This window comes from Macaca fascicularis, chromosome 1 (genome assembly GCF_037993035.2).
Source record: "Macaca fascicularis isolate 582-1 chromosome 1, T2T-MFA8v1.1".
Classification (NCBI taxonomy): Eukaryota; Metazoa; Chordata; class Mammalia; order Primates; family Cercopithecidae; genus Macaca; species Macaca fascicularis.
This window is the reverse complement of record NC_088375.1, coordinates 182,471,827-182,488,616: the sequence shown is the minus strand read 5'-3', so window position 1 is coordinate 182,488,616 and position 16,790 is coordinate 182,471,827. Positions and strand designations below refer to the sequence as shown.

Sequence of the window (16,790 nt, the reverse complement as noted above, 5' to 3'; positions counted from 1 at the left end):
TTAATAGGTAGGATATATGTATATATACAAGAGTTTATTAGGGAGAATCAGCTCACATGGTTAGAAGGTGAATTCCCTCAATAATCTATTGGCAAGCTGGGGAAAGAGAAGCTAGTGGTATGGCTCAGCCCAAGTTTGAAAGCCTCAAGAGCAGGGAAACCAACAGTGCAGCCCTCAATCTGAGGCCCAAGGCCTGAGAGCCCCCAGGAGGCTGCTAGTGCAAGTCTCAGAATCCAGAGCCCAAAGAACCTGGAGTCTGATGTACATGGGCAGGAGGAGGGGATATAAACATCTGATAAGGAAAAAGAGAAAGCAAGCCAGAAGACTCAGCAAGCAGGCTTATCTTTGCTTCTTCTGCCTGCTTTGTTTTAGTGCGCTGGCAGCTGATTGGATGGTGCCCACCCCCATTTAAGTGGGTCTTCCTCTCCCAGTCCACTGACTTAAATGTCAGTCTCCTCTGGCAATACCCTCACGGACACACCCAGAAGCAATACTAGCCATCTAGGCATTCCTCAGTCCAGTCAAGTTGACGCCTAATACCAATCATCACATAGCGTGTATCAGAGTTTCGTTCCTTTTTAACTCTGAATATTTCATTGTATGTACCACATTTTGTTAATTCATTTAACCATCAATGGACACTTCAGTTGTTTCCACCTCTTGCCTATTACCAATAATGCTACTATGAACATGGGTGTACAAGTATCTATTTGAGTCCCTGCTTTCAGTTCTTTGTGTATATACCCAGAAGTAGAATTGCTGGATTATATGGTAGTCCTGTGTTTAATTTTTTGATTAAGCACCATATTCTTTTTCCACTGCAGTTGCACAATTTTCCATTCCCACCAACAATTCACAAGAGTTCCAGTTTCCCACATATATATATGGTATATGATACGTTGATACGGTTTGGCTCTGTGTCCCCATCCAAATCTCATCCGAATTGTAATCCCCATGTGTTGGGGGAGGGGCCTGGTAGGAGGTGATTGAATAGTGGGGGCAGATTTCTCCCTTGCTGTTCTCATAATAGTGAGTTCTCATGAGATCTGGTTGTTTGAAAGTGTGGCACTTTCCCCTTTGCATGCTCTCTCTCTCCTGCTCCACGATGGTAAGATGTGCTTGCTTCCCCTTTGCCTTTTGATGTGATTGTAAGTTTCCTGAGGCCTTCCAGTCAAGCTCCCTGTTAAGTCTGTGGAACTGTGAGTCAGTGAAATCCCTTTTCTTCATAAATTATCTAGTCTCCAGTAGTTCTTCATAACAATGTGAAAATGGACTAATATACTTGTCAACACTTGTTTTCTATTGTTTTGATAATAGCCATATTAATAGGTATGAAGTGGTATCTCACTGTGGTTTTGGTTTGTATTTCTCTAATGATTAGTGATGTTGAGCATCTTTTCATGTACTTACTGGTCTCTATATATCTTTGGAGAAATGTCTATTCAGGTCTTTTGCCCATTTTTAAATTGGGTTGTCTTTTCTGTTGTTGAGTTTTAGAGCTCTTTATATATAATTCTGGATATCAGTCTCCTATCACATAAATGATTTGCAGATATTTTCTCTCATTCTTGGGTTTTTCACTCTGTTGTCCTTTGATGCACCAAAGTTTTTAATTTTGATGAACTCCAACTTACATTTTCTTTTGTTGCCTGTGCTTTTGGTGTCGTATCAAAGAAATCATCTCCAAATTTTATGTCATGAAGTCTTTCCCTTATGTTTTCTTCTAAGTGTTTTTCAGTTTTAGTGCTTGTGTTTAGGTCTTTGATCCATTTTGAATTAATTTTTCGTGTATAGTATTAGCTTAGATTTATTTTTTTGAATGTGGGTATCTGGTTTTCTCAGTACCATTTGTTGGAAAGACTGTTCTGTTCTTACGGAATGGTTTTGGCACTCTTGTCAAAACTTATTGGACCATGTAAGTGAGAGTTTATTTCTGGGCTTTTTTCTATTCCATTGGTCTTTATGTCTGTCTTTAATGTCAGTACCACACGGTTTTGATTACCATAGCTTCGTAGTAAGTTTTGAAACCACGGAATGAGAGTCCTCTGGGGTTGTTGTTTGTCAAGATTATTTTGGCTATTTTGGATCCCTTGAGATTCAATTTGAATTTGAGAAGGATTTTTCTGTTTCTGCAGAAAACATAGTTGGGGTTTTGATACAGATTGCATTGAATCTGGAGATCACTTTGGGCATTTGTTGACATCTTAATAATAAGTCTTCTAGTCCATGAACATGGGATGTTTTTCCATTTATTTATATGTTCTTTAATTTCTTTTGGCAATCTTTTGTCTTTTGTAGTTTTCATTGTACAAGTATTTTACCTCCTTGGTTAAGTTAATTTCTGGGTATTTTATTCTTTTTGTTGCTATTGTAAATGGAATTGTTTCCTTAATTTCGTTTTTGGATAATTCATTATTAGTATGTAGAAATGCAGCTGACTTTTTTGTTGATTTTGTATCCTGAAACTTTGCCGCATTTATTAGCTCTAACAGTTTTTGTGTGTTAGTTTGTGGGGAATCTTTGAGGTTTACTGAATGTAGCATATGTTGTCAGTATACAGAGATAATTTTACCTTTTCCTTTCCAATTTGGATGCCTTTTATTTATTTTTAATTGCTCTGGCTAAATTTCCAATACTATATTAAATAGACATGGCAAAAGTACATAACCTTATCTTTTTTCTATCTTAAAGCAAAAGTTCTTTCAGTCTTTTTTTTTGAGACAGGGTCTCACTCTGTCACCCAGACTTGAGTGCACTGCCACCATCTCACCTCACCGCATCCTCAGCCTCCTGGGCTCAAGGTATCTTCCAACCTCAGCCTCTTGAGTCGCTGGGACTAACAGGTGTGAACCACCACACCTGGGTAATTTTTAAAAATTTTTAGTAGACACGAGGTCTACTGTGTTGCCCAGGCTGGTTCTGAACGCCTAGGCTCAAGCGATCTGCCTATTTTGGCCTCCCAAAGTGCTAGGATTACAGGTGTGAGTCACCATGCTTGGCCAGCTTTCAGTCGTTTTTTGTTTGTTTGTTTGTTTGTTTTTTGGTTTTTTTTTTAGATGGAGTCTCACTCTGTCACCCAGGCTGGAGTGCAGTGGCGTGATCTCGGCTCACTGCAACCTCTGCCTCCCAGGTTCCAGTGATTCTTCTACCTCAGCCTCCTGAGTAGCTGGGATTACAGGCCACTATGCCTGGCTAATTTTTGTATTTTTAGTAGAGACAGGGTTTCACCATGTTGGCCAGACTAGCTTTCAGTCTTTTGCCAGTGCATATGATGTTGGCTCTGGATTTTTAATATATGGCCTTTATTATGCTGAGATAATTTACTTCTGTTACTAGGGTTGTTTTAAAGTTTTTTAAATCATGAAAGTGTTGAATTTTGTTAAATGGTTTTTCTGTATGAATTGAGATTATCCTTGCATTCCAGTAATAAGTATCACTTGGTCATGGTGTATAATTCTATTAATATGTTCAATTTAATTTGCTATTAATTACTTGAGGATTTTTGTATCAATATACATTCATCCAGAATATTGGTCTGTAGTTTTCTTATAATATGTTTGCCTTGTTTTGGTATTGAGATAGTGCTGGCTTTATAGAATGAGTTAGGAAGTGTTTCCTCCTCTTCAATTTTTTGGAAGAGTTTGAGAAGGGTTGGTGTTCTTTAAATGTTTGGTAGAATTTACCAGCAAAATCATCTGATCTAGGACTTTTCTTTGTTGAGAAGTTTTTGATTACTGATTCGATCTCCCCACTAGTTACAGGTTTATTCAGATTTTCTGTTTATTACTGATTCAGTCTTGGTAGATGTTGTGTTTCTGGAAATTTATCCATTTAATCTAGGTCACATTTTTGTTGTAGCGCTGAGGCATTTTATTACAAAAAAATTGGTACTCATATACGTAAAGTAATATGAACTTAAAATTCATACATTCACTTCATTTTTTAGCTTGACATTCTAGCAAATCTTTTGCTCCATTGATTTTTGGTTATGATAGAAGAAGATCTACCTGGATGATTTAAGAGCGTAATTTGTCAATGAGCACCTCTTATTTTCTCTTTATTGGCAGTAGTGCTTACAGCTACTGTTAATGCTACTTTCCATTTTGTCATTTCGGGTTCAAACACACCTCTGTAATAGCCTCCACTGAAGGCAGATTTTGGTAGACTTTGAAAAATTTGGGGGTTTTTTGTTGTTGTTTGTTTGTTTTGGGGTTTTTTTGTTTTGTTTTGTTTGAGACAGAGTCTCACTCTGTCGCCCAGGCTGGAGTGCAGTAGCACAGTCTTGGCTCACCAGCCTCCCAAGTAGCTAGGACTACAGGCGTGTGCCACCACACCTGGCTAATTTTTTGTGTTTTTAGTACAGATGGGGTTTCACCTGTAGGAGGCCAGGATGGTCTCGATCTCCTGACCTCATGATCCGCCCACCTCAGCCTCCCAAAGTGCTGGGATTACAGGCATGAGCCACCATGCCTGGCCGAAAAATTTGTTTTACTTGAGGTTCTACATGCCTTATGGGTTGTAAAACATAACAGCCAGCAAATCCTGCAGCAGCAATGGTCGGTCTGACTGCTACCAGTGTACTGGCCATGGCTGGACTCCCTGCTGCACCAGGAGCATGGCTCATTCCAGCCCAGAGGTTGCGGCCAACAGTGACACACCTTTACCAGAGACTGACACAGCCACTGATGGCAAGCACAAACCACCGGATATAATTTTTTTAAAGAAGAGAATTATTTGAAAAACAGTCTAGGTGTGGTGGCTCATGCCTGTAATCCCAGCACTTTGGGAGGCCGAGGCAGGCAGATGACTTGAGCCCAGGAATTCTAGACCAGCCTGGGCATGGTGGCATGTACCTGTGGTCCCAGCTACTCAGGAGGATCACCTGAGCCCAGGGTGGTCGAGACTGCAGTGAACTGTGCTCATACCACTGCACTCCAGTCTAGGTGACAAAAGAAAGAAAAACACAGAGTTTATATTATTGTTGTATATTGAGTCTTAAATCAGTGCTCTCTCTGGCAGAACAAATCAGAAGTTGGTTATAGAATGTCAACTGGCAAAGTATCTTTATTATTTACAGCATCTACATTAGTTAAAACCATCACATTTTCAATATATAAATGGGCAAAAAGATGTTTAGTGAGTTAGTAAACAATGGAGAAATATTTTAATTTACTAGACACTAAGAGGTAGAAATTAAAATTTTATGCTTATGTAACAAAAAATAGAAAATGTTGATAGTATTCAATGCTGGTGAAATTGACACTGTTATATTTATAAGTTTGAAAAGCCACATGTGGGTCACTGGGGAACCCAGGCTGTCCTAGGAAGCCGAGTGGGAGTGGCACAGAGCTGCTGGAGATCCTGAGAACCTGAGTTTTGGCAAGCAGCCAGAATATTTAAAAACTGACCACACCAAACAAGACATCTCCTGGTGCTGACCCTAAGCAGTTGGAAAGGACTAGAACAGTACGGGACATTGGGTCACAGGCTTTTTGGTCACTCTCATCTTGCAAACCAGGATTTGGAGTAGATCAGTTACGAGATGACAATCTAGAATCTTATTGGCAATCAGATGGTTCCCAGCCTTATTTAGTGAACATCCAATTCAGAAGAAAAACAACAGTTAAGACATTATGTATTTATGCAGACTACAAATCTGATGAAAGCTATACTCCAAGCAAGATCTCAGCCAAAGTAGGAAATAATTTTCACAACCTTCAAGAAATTCGGCAACTTGAATTGGTGGAACCAAGTGACTGGATTCACATTCCCTTAACTGATAATCATAGGAAGCCAACTCGCGCATTCATGATACAGATTGCTGTTCTAGCCAGTCATCAAAATGGAAGAGACACCCATGTGAGACAAATTAAAATATACACACCGGTAGAAGAGAGCGCCATTGGTAAATTTCCTAGATATACAACTATAGAGTTCATGATGTGTTGTTCAATAAGATGACTTTAAAATGATATGGAAGTCATTAAACGTATCTTTGTTTTATCCTGTCTTTAAATAGTATATCAGGTACCTTTATTGAAAAAAGCATCAGTTATTTGCAATGTTGTGTATGTTTAAAAATATTTTATTGTAACTTTGGTAAATTTGGGTCATATTATCTTTCTTTAACATGTAATAAAGCTCACATATTTTACATTTCTAAAAAAAAAAAAGAAAGCCATCTGTAGCTGGGCGTGGTGGCTCACACCTGTAATCCCAGAACTCTGGGAGGCCGAGGCAGGCAGATCGCTTGAGCCTAGGAGTTCAAGAGCAGTGTGGGCAACATGGCAAAACCTCGTCTCTGCCAATAAAAGGGGGATATATGTTCCAATTTTTTGAGCGAATGATTCCTTTTTTGAGTAAATAATTCTTAAAACAAGTGCAGTAAACAAAGAGATGTGTATTTTAGTGTTACTAAACTAGAATAGCAAATACATTTAAAGTAATTTGTGTCCAAAATTGGATAATGGGCCAGGTGTGGTGGCTCACTCCTGTAATCCCAGCACTTTGGGAGGCCAAGGTGGGAGGATCTCTTAGCTCAGGAGTTTGAGACCAGCCCAGGCAACATAGTGAGACCTCATCTCTACTAAAAATTAAAAAATAGCTGGATGTGGTGGTACATGCCTGTAGTCCTAGCTACTTGGGAGGCTGAGGTGGAAGGATTCCTCGAACTCAGGAGTTTGAGACCAGCCTGGGCAACATACCATCTCTGCTAAAAATTAAAAAATAGCTGGATATGGTAGGGCATAGACGATGTAGTCCCAGCTACTTGGGAGGCTGAGTTGGGAGGTACTTGAACCCAGGAGGTCAAGGCTGCTGTGAGCCATGATTGTGCCAGTACACTTCAGCCTGGGTGATAAAAGAGACCCTGTCTCAAAAAAAAGAAAAAAAAAAAGGTTAATGGTAAATTAAATACAATACATACATTTGCTTCAACCATTAAAAATTATTACAAGGTAGTATGAAAAATGCTTATGATGGCATATGAATAGAGTTAGAATGCAAGCTTATGCTTTGTTTACAATTAAATTATTCTTGGGCATAGAAACAGATATGTCTGAAGGAAACATACTTTTAAAAAGTAATTTTAAGGCCAGGTGTGGTGACTCATGCCTGTAATCCCAGCAGTTTGGGAGGCCAAGGCGGGCGGATCACCAGAGGTCAGGAGTTTGAAGACCAGCCTGACCAACATGGAGAAACCCTGACTCTACTAAAAATACAAAATTAGCCGGGCATGGTGGCACATGCCTGTAATCCCAGCTACTCGAGGGGCTGAGGCAGGAGAATCGCTTGAACCTGGGAGGCGGAGGTTGCAGTGAGCCGAGATGGTGCCATTGCACTCCAGTCTCCAGCCTGGGCAACAAGAGCAAAACTCCATCTCAAAAAAAAACACACACAAAAAACAGAATTTTAGGCTGGACGCAGTGGCTCACGCCTGTAATCCCAGCACTTTGGGAGGCCAAGGCAGGTGGATCACTTGAGGTCAGGAGTTCAAGACTAGCTTGGGCAACGTGGCAAAACTCCATCTTTATTAAAAATACCAAAATAAGGTGGGCATTGCAGTGTGTACCTGTAGTCCCAGTTATTTGGGAGGTAGCAGTGAGCCGAGATTGTGTCACTGCACTCCAGCCTGGGTAACAGAGACTCCGACTCAAAAAAAAAAAAAAAAAATAATTTTAATTCATTGAGTTTGAGCTATTATACCCTCTTTTCCTTTTCCTTTTTCCTTTTTCCTTTTTCCCTTTTCCCTTTTCCCTTTTCCCTTTTCCCTTTTCCCTTTTCCCTTCCCTTCCTTTCCTTTCCTTTCCTTTCCGAGTCTTGCTCTGTCATCCAGGCTGGAGTGTAATGGCGTGATCTTGGCTCACTACAACCTCTACCTCCCGGGTTCAAGTGATTCTCCTGCCTCAGCCTCCCAAGTAGCTGAGATAATAGGCATGTGCCACCACCACGCCTGGCTAATTTTTGTATTTTTAGTAGAGATGGAGTTTCACCATGTTGGTCAGGCTGGTCTTGAACTCCTGACCTTGTGATCTGTCCATGTCAGCCTCCCAAAGTGCTGGGATTACAGGCGTGAACCACCACGCCTGGCTCTTTTTTTTTTTTTTTTTTTCTTTTTTGAGATAGTTTTGCTCTTGTTGCAGGTGGCACAACCTCAGCTCACTGCAACCTCCGCTTCCCTTCCCAGGTTCAAGCAATTCTGCCTCAGCCTCCGGAGTAGCTGGGATTACAGGCATGTGCCACCACGCTCAGCAAATTTTTATCTTTTTAGTGGAGATGGGGTTTCACCATGTTGGCCAGGCTGGTCTCGAACACCTGAACTTAGGTGATCCGCCTGCCTCGGCCTCCCAAAGTTCTGGGATTACAGTTGCGAGCCAGCATACCCAACCTCTTTTTCTTTCCTTTTCAACTATTATAGTGGTTCATTTTTAAAATTTAATTTTTATTATTTATTTTTACGTTGCAGCTGTGCTTGGGTAATTTTTATTTTTTAACAATAATAGAGATGGGATCTCGCTATGTTTCTCAGGCTAGTTTTGAACTCATGGACTCGGATGATCCTCCCACCTCAGCCTCCCAAAGTGTTGAGATTATAGAATATAGTGCTTCTTAGCACTGATTCCGTCAGCATTGATTCCATTAAAAACAGTGTAGGCTCTATGAAGCAGTCTTGCCAAAAGAGTCAGATAGAATCTAGTCACATTTCTAAATTTAACAGTCAGTTTATAGGAGCTACATAGTTAAAGAAATACATTAAACAGTGTCGCAGGTAGCAATCAGAATTGCCAGATTGTGGGACAGGACAGGAAAAATGGCTCAGTTTCTTCAAAAAAAGTTGTTTGAAGAGAACCTATATAATAAAAGAGACTTGTGTCACATTCACCAACCACAGTGTATGGTCCTTATTTGAAGCCTGGTTCAAGCATGAAATAAGGCCAGGCATGGTGGCTCCCATCTGTAATCCCAGCACTTTGGAAGGCCAAGGTGAGAAGACGGCTTGAGACCGGGAGTTCAAGACCATCCTGGGTAATATAGTGACAGCCCCCAACCCACAAAATAAAAATTAAATGGGTATGGTGGCATGTGCCTATACTCCCAGCTGTTCAGGAGGCTGAGATGGGAGGATTGCATGAGCCCCGGAGTTTGAGGCTATAGTGAGCTGTAATTGTGCAACTGCACTCTAGCCTAGGAGACAGGACGAGACCCTGACTTTTTTTTTTTTTTTTTTGAGATGGAATCTTGCTCTGTCACCCAGGCTGGAGTGCAGTGGCACTGTCTCGGCTCACTGCAATCTCTGCCTCCCGGGTTCAAGCGATTCTTCCACCCCAGCCTCCTGAGTTGCTGGGATTACAAGCACTCGCCATCATGCCCGGCTAATTTTATATTTTTGTACAGATGGGGTTTCACCATGTTGGCTAGGCTGGTCTCAAACTCTTGACTTCGGTGATCCACCCACCTCAGCCTCCCAAAGTGCTGGGATTATAGGCGTGAGCCACCGCACCTGGCCGACCCTGACTCTTTAAAAAAAAAAAAAAAAAAAAAAAGAAGAAATAATACATTCATTAAAATTGTGTCAAAAATGTTACTATTGAAAATGTGAACAGTGGACATTTCATGTTATTAAGAAATTGTGCTGGGCCGGGCACGGTGGCTCTCGCCTATAAGCCCAGCACTTTGGGAGGCAGAGGCGGGTGGATCACCTGAGGTCGGGAGTTCGAGACCAGCCTGCCCAAACATGGTGAAACCCTGTCTCTACTAAAAGTACAAAAAAATTAGCTGGGCATGATGGTGGGCATCTGTAATCCCAGCTACTTGGGAGGCTGAGGCAGAAGAATCACTTGAACCCAGGAGGCAGAGATTGCAGTGAGCCGAGATCGTGCCGGTGTACTCCAGCCTGGGCAGAAAGAGTGAGACTCCATCTCAAAAAAAAAAAAGAAAAAAGAAACTGTGCCTGGTGTGGTGGCTCACACCTGTAATCCCAGCACTTTGGGTGGCCAAGGTGGGCAGATCACGAGGTCAAGAGATCAAGACCATCCTGGCAGACATGGCGAAACCCGTCTCTACTAAAAATACAAAAAATTAGCTGGGCGTGGTGGCACATGCCTGTAGTCCCAGCTACTTGGGAGGCTGAGGCAGGAGAATTGCTTGAACCCAGAGGTGGAGGTTGCAGTGAGCTGAGGTTGCCTCACTGCGCTCCAGCCTGGGCAACAGAGCAAGACTTTGTCTCAAAAAAAAAAAAACAAAAAAAAACCAAAACTGGCCAGGCGCAGTGGCTCACACCTGTAATCCTTTAACTTTGGGAAGCCAAGGCAGGCAGATCACTTGAGGTCAGGAGTTTGAGACCAATGTGGCCAACATGGTGAAACCCCGTCTTTACTAAAAATACAAATATAAGTCAGGCTTATTGGCATGTGCCTGTAGTCTCAGCTGCTCGGGAGGCTGAGGCAGTTTCTTTAACCCGGGAGGCAGAGGTTTCAGTGAGCCGAGACCATGGCCACTACACTCCAGTCTGGGTGACAGAGTGAGACTCTGTCTCAAAAAAAAAAAAAAAAAAAAAAAAAAAAAAGGAAGGAAAATAAATTGTTGTTTGGTTAAGGTATGGAAGTGACATTGTTATGTTTAAAAAATATTTCTATGGCTGGGCGTGGTGGCTCACGCCTGTAATCCCAGCACTTTGAGAGGCCGAGGTGGGCGGATCACGAGGTCAAGAGATTGAGACCATCCTGGCCAACATGGTGAAACCCTGTATCTACTAAAAATAGAAAAATTAGCTGGGCATGGTGCCGGGCGCCTGTAGTCCCAGCTGTGTGGGAGGCTGAGGCAGGATAATGGCTTGAACCCGGGAGGCGGAGGTTGCAGTGAGCAGAGATCGTGCCACTGCACTCCAGCCTGGGTGACAGAGACTCCGTCTCAAAAAAAAAAAAATTTTTTTTTTATGTTTCAAGATATATATTGAAATATTTAAAGATGAAATGATATCTGAGGTTTACTTCAGAGTGATCGGATGGGGAGAAGTAGGTAGGAATTCGTTTTAATAAATGTTATCCCAGCACTTTTGGAGGCCAAGGCTGGCGGATCACGAGATCAGGAGATCGAGACCATCCTGGCTAACACGGTGAAACCCCATCTCTATTAAAAATACAAAAAATTAGCCAGGCGTGGTGGCGAGCATCTGTAGTCCCAGCTACTCAGGAGGCTGAGGCAGGAGAATGGCGTGAACCCGGGAGGCAGAGCTTGCAATGAGCCGAGATTGGGCCACTGCACTCCAGTCTGGACGACAGAGCAAGACTCCGTATAAATAAATAAATAAATAAATACATAAATACATAAATAAATAAAACAAGTGTTGAAACTGTGTAATGGGCACGGGGTTTATTATACTGTTATGTGTACTTTTGTATGGTTGAAAATTTGTATAATAAAAAGTTTTAAAAATGAATGGACACTTTGAAAGGCTGTGGCAGGCAGATTACGAGTTCAGGCGATCGAGACCAGCTTGGCCAACATGGTGAAACATCGTCTCTACTAAAAATAACAAAAATTAACTGGGTGTGGTGGCGTGCGCCTGTAATCCCAGCTATTTGGGTAGCTGAGGCAGGAGAATCTGCTTGAACCCTGGAGGCAGAGGTTGCACTGAGCCGAGATTGGGCCTCTGCACTCCAGCCTGGCAACAGAGTGAGACTCCATCTCAAAAAAAAAAAAAAAAAAAAGAATGGAATGGTCAGAACTTGATTACAAAATATAAGGATATATTTTAATTGCTTTTTATGATAAGTTTACACTTTTTAACTTACACATAAAACATTTAATGCAATATACATGTGCTATTTAGAAGATAGTTTCAGAATACATAAAAATTAATTCATAGTACATTAATGGAAGTAATTTCTGATTACATGAATTGCAAACATTTTTAAAGTTCTGTGATGAATGTTGTTTTATTCCAATTCTGGTGTTACAGCTTTTTGTTTGTACAGCCTCACTTGGATATAATATTGAAAATCTGAATTAGAGATCTCTTTAACCTTTTCCGTAATGGACACTTAAAATGAAAATGACTCATAATTATTATTGTTTTCTATTAATAACAGTGAAGTTTAAACAGGTGTTTAGACAGAGGCAAGGGTCTGGATTTGTTTGAACTGCTTTAGATCTTATGATACTGATTTTTGCTATGTGCTAGTAAGTGGAGGGATAAAGTACTCTTTTGCATTTCACAATTTTTGTAAGTTGTTACTTTCACTGGTCTTTGTGAACAGCTGGACGTTGGTCAGTCCTATGCACTCTCCTCTCCTGTTTTTATTATTCTCACATCACAGTTATTTTTGTCATAATTATAGGGCTTTTTGAAGACCTGGGACATCATTTTTTGCATTTTCTAATTTGGAAAGAAATAAGTGAGCATTTGATGATTTGAATTTTCAAGAATTGCAAAGGAATAAGTGTTATTCACACTGTAAGAGGGTATAAATAGGCACAAAGTGGTACTTTGAATATAAAGCATGTTCACAAATTTAGCAATAGGATTTGTTATGTGGAAAGCCTGCAGTGGGAAATTTTAAAAGGAAAGGAAAGGGAAATAAGAAAGGTCCCAACATACATTTAGAACCTATTTTATGCTACATTTTACACATATAATCTCATTTAATCTTCATAAAAGCCTTATGAAGGGAATACTGTATTAGCATTTCTAGTTTACATGTGAGAAAAACTAAGACCTAGAGAGTTTACATTATTTCCATGAGGTCATCTGACTAGAGAATAATCAAGTTGAAATAGGAACACAGAAGTGCCACATTAAAGAAAATTACATATAAAAAACAAATGGAACCTTTTAACCAGTACTTAGCTGAAACATCGTTTAGAATGTATAAGTTACCTTGTTTTGTCTCTTTACACTTAGGCAGATCATACAGATCCTGCCATATGATGTCAGTCATAACCATTAGGCATCCAAATCTTGAGATCACTCTTGTAAAACAGATTAAAATGTGTTGTTGCAAAATTTTAATGGCTCTAAATTATTTTCTGAATTTGGGTATGAATGATATAGTCCTTCCCAGAAAAGTGTACATTACTGTTTGTTTTTCCATTCATACATTTATGTATTTATGTATTTATTTATTTTTTGAGACAGAGTTTTGCTCTTGTCTCCCAGGCCGGAATCTGGTGGTGTGATCTCTGCTCACTGCAACCTCCGCCTCTTGGGTTCATGCGATTCTTCTGCCTCAGCCTCCTGAGTAGCTGGGATTCTAGGTGCCTGCCACCACTCCTGGCTAATTTTTGTATTTTTAGTAGAGATGGGATTTCACCATGTTTGGCCAGGCTGGTCTCGAACTCCTGATCTCAGGTAATCCACCTGCCTCGGCCTCCCAAAGTGCTGGGATTGCACACATGAGCCACTGTGCCTAGTCCCATTCATAACATTTATTTATGCAATAACTTTACTTTTCAAGGAAACAATCAGCAAATATTTACTGAGTACTATGTTTCAGACACAATATTGAAGATACCAGTATTAAAAATAATTTAGCTCATTATTCCATGGAGTTTACATTCTAGTGTGGGGAAATGGAGAATAAGTTCAATCAGTGCAGTAGATTGTGTTGTGATAAAGATATATGGCATATGGTAAGATATTTCAGCAGTATAATTTAAGTTCAGGTTCGCAAATATGTAAGTCTCTTAATTTTTAGAACTGACTTTACTTTTTTACTCTAAACCTGTAGCTTAGAGAACTGGGGAAGGTACTTAGATCGTATTTGGAATATGGTGGGGTATTTTTAGTTGTCAGAATGACTGAGGCTGCTACTGGCATTTAGTAACCTGTGCATACCAAGACAGCTAAACATCTTGCTATGCACAGGACAGTATTGTTCTATGAAGAATTGGCCCACCTAAAATGCCAGGAGTGCCCCTGTTGAGAAGCACTGACTAACCTGGCTCATGGTAGATAATTTTATCTTGATCTTTTCAGGCAAATTGACTATTATCCAGTAATTTCAAATTCAGGATTATTAATCTGTTCCCAGCCTGGCTTAGATCTCTTAGATTCTGCCCATCTCCTTTGTGATACTAATTCTTATGACCTATGAATCTCACTATGTCATAGTCTGTCTTTGAAGAGTCACCTACTTTTCTAGCTAACTCCTGTGCTTTCCTCTAATCCCATTGGAAATGTAAAGGATCTCTCTATACTGTTCTTCGGCCTGTGGGATGTTGAGAAAGATGGGTATTCTTGGGTTCTTCTGTGTTTACTCCGTTTGCTGCTCCCTTGCTTTTTTTTTTTTTTTTTAAGATATTTTGTTCTTTCTTAAAAAATAATTCTTATTTGAGATTATTGTCCCAAAGACTAACTCACTACTTCTGAATGTTCCCAACTATATTAGTTTGCTAGAGTTAGCAAAATACCACCAATTGGGCAGCTTAAGCAGAAATTTATTATCTCACAGTTATTAGAAGTCTGAAATTAAGGTGACAGTAGGGTTGGTTCCTCCTGGGGGCTGTCTGGAAAAGATCTCTTCCATGTCTCTCTCCTTGGTTTATAGATGGACATCTTCATGTTCATAAAGTGTTCTTCTTGTATCCATATTTGCCCCTTTTGTAAGGGTATCAGTCCTGTTGGATTAGGAGACTACCCTCATCACTTCGTTTTAATTTGATTACCTCTGTAGAGACCCTGTCTTCAAATAAGGTCACATTCTAAGGTGTTAGGAGTTAAGACTTCAACTTAAGTATTTGTTGGGGATACAGTTCAACCCATAAAACCAACTAATTTATTTTTTATTTTTTCTAATTTAAACAGTGCAGAAAAAACTAATCAAAATAAAATAAAATATCCCAATACAACATTTAAATGTATATATTAAAAAATATATACAGTAAAAGAGAGAAAAAGACAGCTGGCTGTGGTAGCTCATGCCTGTAATCCCAGCACTTTGGGAGGCCCAGGCTTGCAGATCACTCGAGGTAGGAGTTTGAGACCAGCCTGGCCAACATGGCGAAACCCTGTCTAAAAAAATAATAATAATAAAATATAAAAATAAAATATAAAAAAATAATAATCTCGGCTGTTCAGGAGGTTGAAGCACCAGAATCGCTTAAACCTGGGAGGCAGAGGTTGCAGTGAGCTGAAATGGTGCCGCTGCACTCCAGCCTGGGTGGCACAGCAAGGCTGTGTCTAAAAATAAAAAAAAGGCCCTACTTCCATTCTGATCTCATCCTCCAACTTGACTATATTTTTCTTTTCCATGTCAGCCAGTACGTACAGAACTATCTCATTCTTTTTACGGAAATGGGATTCCATTTTATGGGTATACTGCAGTTTAATTAGCTGTTATACTACTGATGAGCACTTGGATTGTTTAAAACTTTTATTATAAACAATATGGAGATAATTCTTGTGTAGATCTCTTTGCACATGTGGATGTTTTCAGTAGGGTAAAATTTTAAAACTGTGTGTGCTGAGTCATACTGAATAAACACAATTTTAAAAGATATTGTCAAATTAACCTACCAGTGTATATTGTTACCAGCAGAATATGAGAGCTATACCCTCACCACCATTAGATATCACTGTTAAAAAAAAAATCTTTGCTAGTCTCTTAGTAAAAACATACCTCATTGTTTTATTTTGTCATGGGTGGTATTTACTATATCTATTGGCCATTTTATTTATTTTTTGTGTGTATTTACCAATGTGAGTTCTTTGCCTTACTTCCTTGGAGGTATTTATTGGTTATTGAAGCTCATGTTTTTATCATAAATTAATGTTTTTTATAATAATTGCAGTAGCTCATTAAAGTTTCCCAAATCCATTCTTGTTCTCTTACTTTTTTTCCCCCTACACTGTGGCCATACAGATCTGATCATGTCTTTCTTTTTGATTAAAACGCTTAAGTGGGGGCTGGGCACGGTGGCTCACATCTGTAATACCAGCACTTTGGGAGGCTGAGGCGGGTGATCACCTGAGGTCAGGAGTTCGAGACCAGCCTGACCAACATGGTGAAACCCCCATCTCACTAAAAATACAAAAATTAGCTGGGCATGGTGGCACACACCTGTAATCCCAGCTACTTGGGAGGCTGAGGCAGGAGAATGGCTTGAACCCTGGAGGCGGAGGTTGCAATGAGCCAAAATTGTGCCATTGCACTCCAGCCTGGGCGACAGAGCAAGACTGTCTCAGAAAAAAAAAAGTGCTTAAGGGCTTTCCCATTGCTCTATTAAAAAGGTCAAAACAGATCCTAGAGAGCCTTTGCTTGGTCTGGCCTCAGCTTATTCCATGCATTCCTTAACTGTTGGGGCCTCAAGCTATATTAACGTTTTAGTTCTTTGGTGGGTCCATGCTTCTTCCCCTAATAGAAACTATGTACATACTATTTCCTGTACTGTTACATACTATTCCTCTACTGTTGGCACCTCTTTGTGCACAGAAAACTCTTATCCATCCTTCAGATTTGATCTCTTGTCATTTCCTAAATAAAACCTTCCCTGACCTTGCCAATCTAGGCTAGAGCCTAGATTACATGATCTTATTTCACCATTTACCACTTTTGAAACACATAATTTTATATTCACTTGTGTGGTTTTTCTTTTTCTTTTCTTTTTCTTTCTTTTTTTTTTTTTAGACAGGGTTTTGCTATGTTAGACAGGAGTGCAGTGGCTATTCACAGGTGCAGTCATAGTGTAATGTGTCTTCAAACTCCTGGCTTCAAGTCATCCTCCTGCCTCAGCCTCCCATGTAGTATCTGGGACAACAGGCGTACTCTTCTGTGCCCAGCCTTGTGTTATTA

The 16,790-nt window shown here is 40.2% G+C and overlaps 1 protein-coding gene and 1 pseudogene across 3 annotated transcripts in view; both read left to right on the top strand.

Annotated features, from left to right (window-relative positions):
* ZFYVE9 (zinc finger FYVE-type containing 9) overlaps positions 1 to 16,790 on the top strand; it is a 203,517-nt gene that overhangs the window by 95,598 nt on the left and 91,129 nt on the right. The gene's annotated exons all lie outside the window — the stretch shown is intronic.
* On the top strand, positions 4,554 to 6,177 carry LOC107130197 (anaphase-promoting complex subunit 10 pseudogene; annotated as a pseudogene).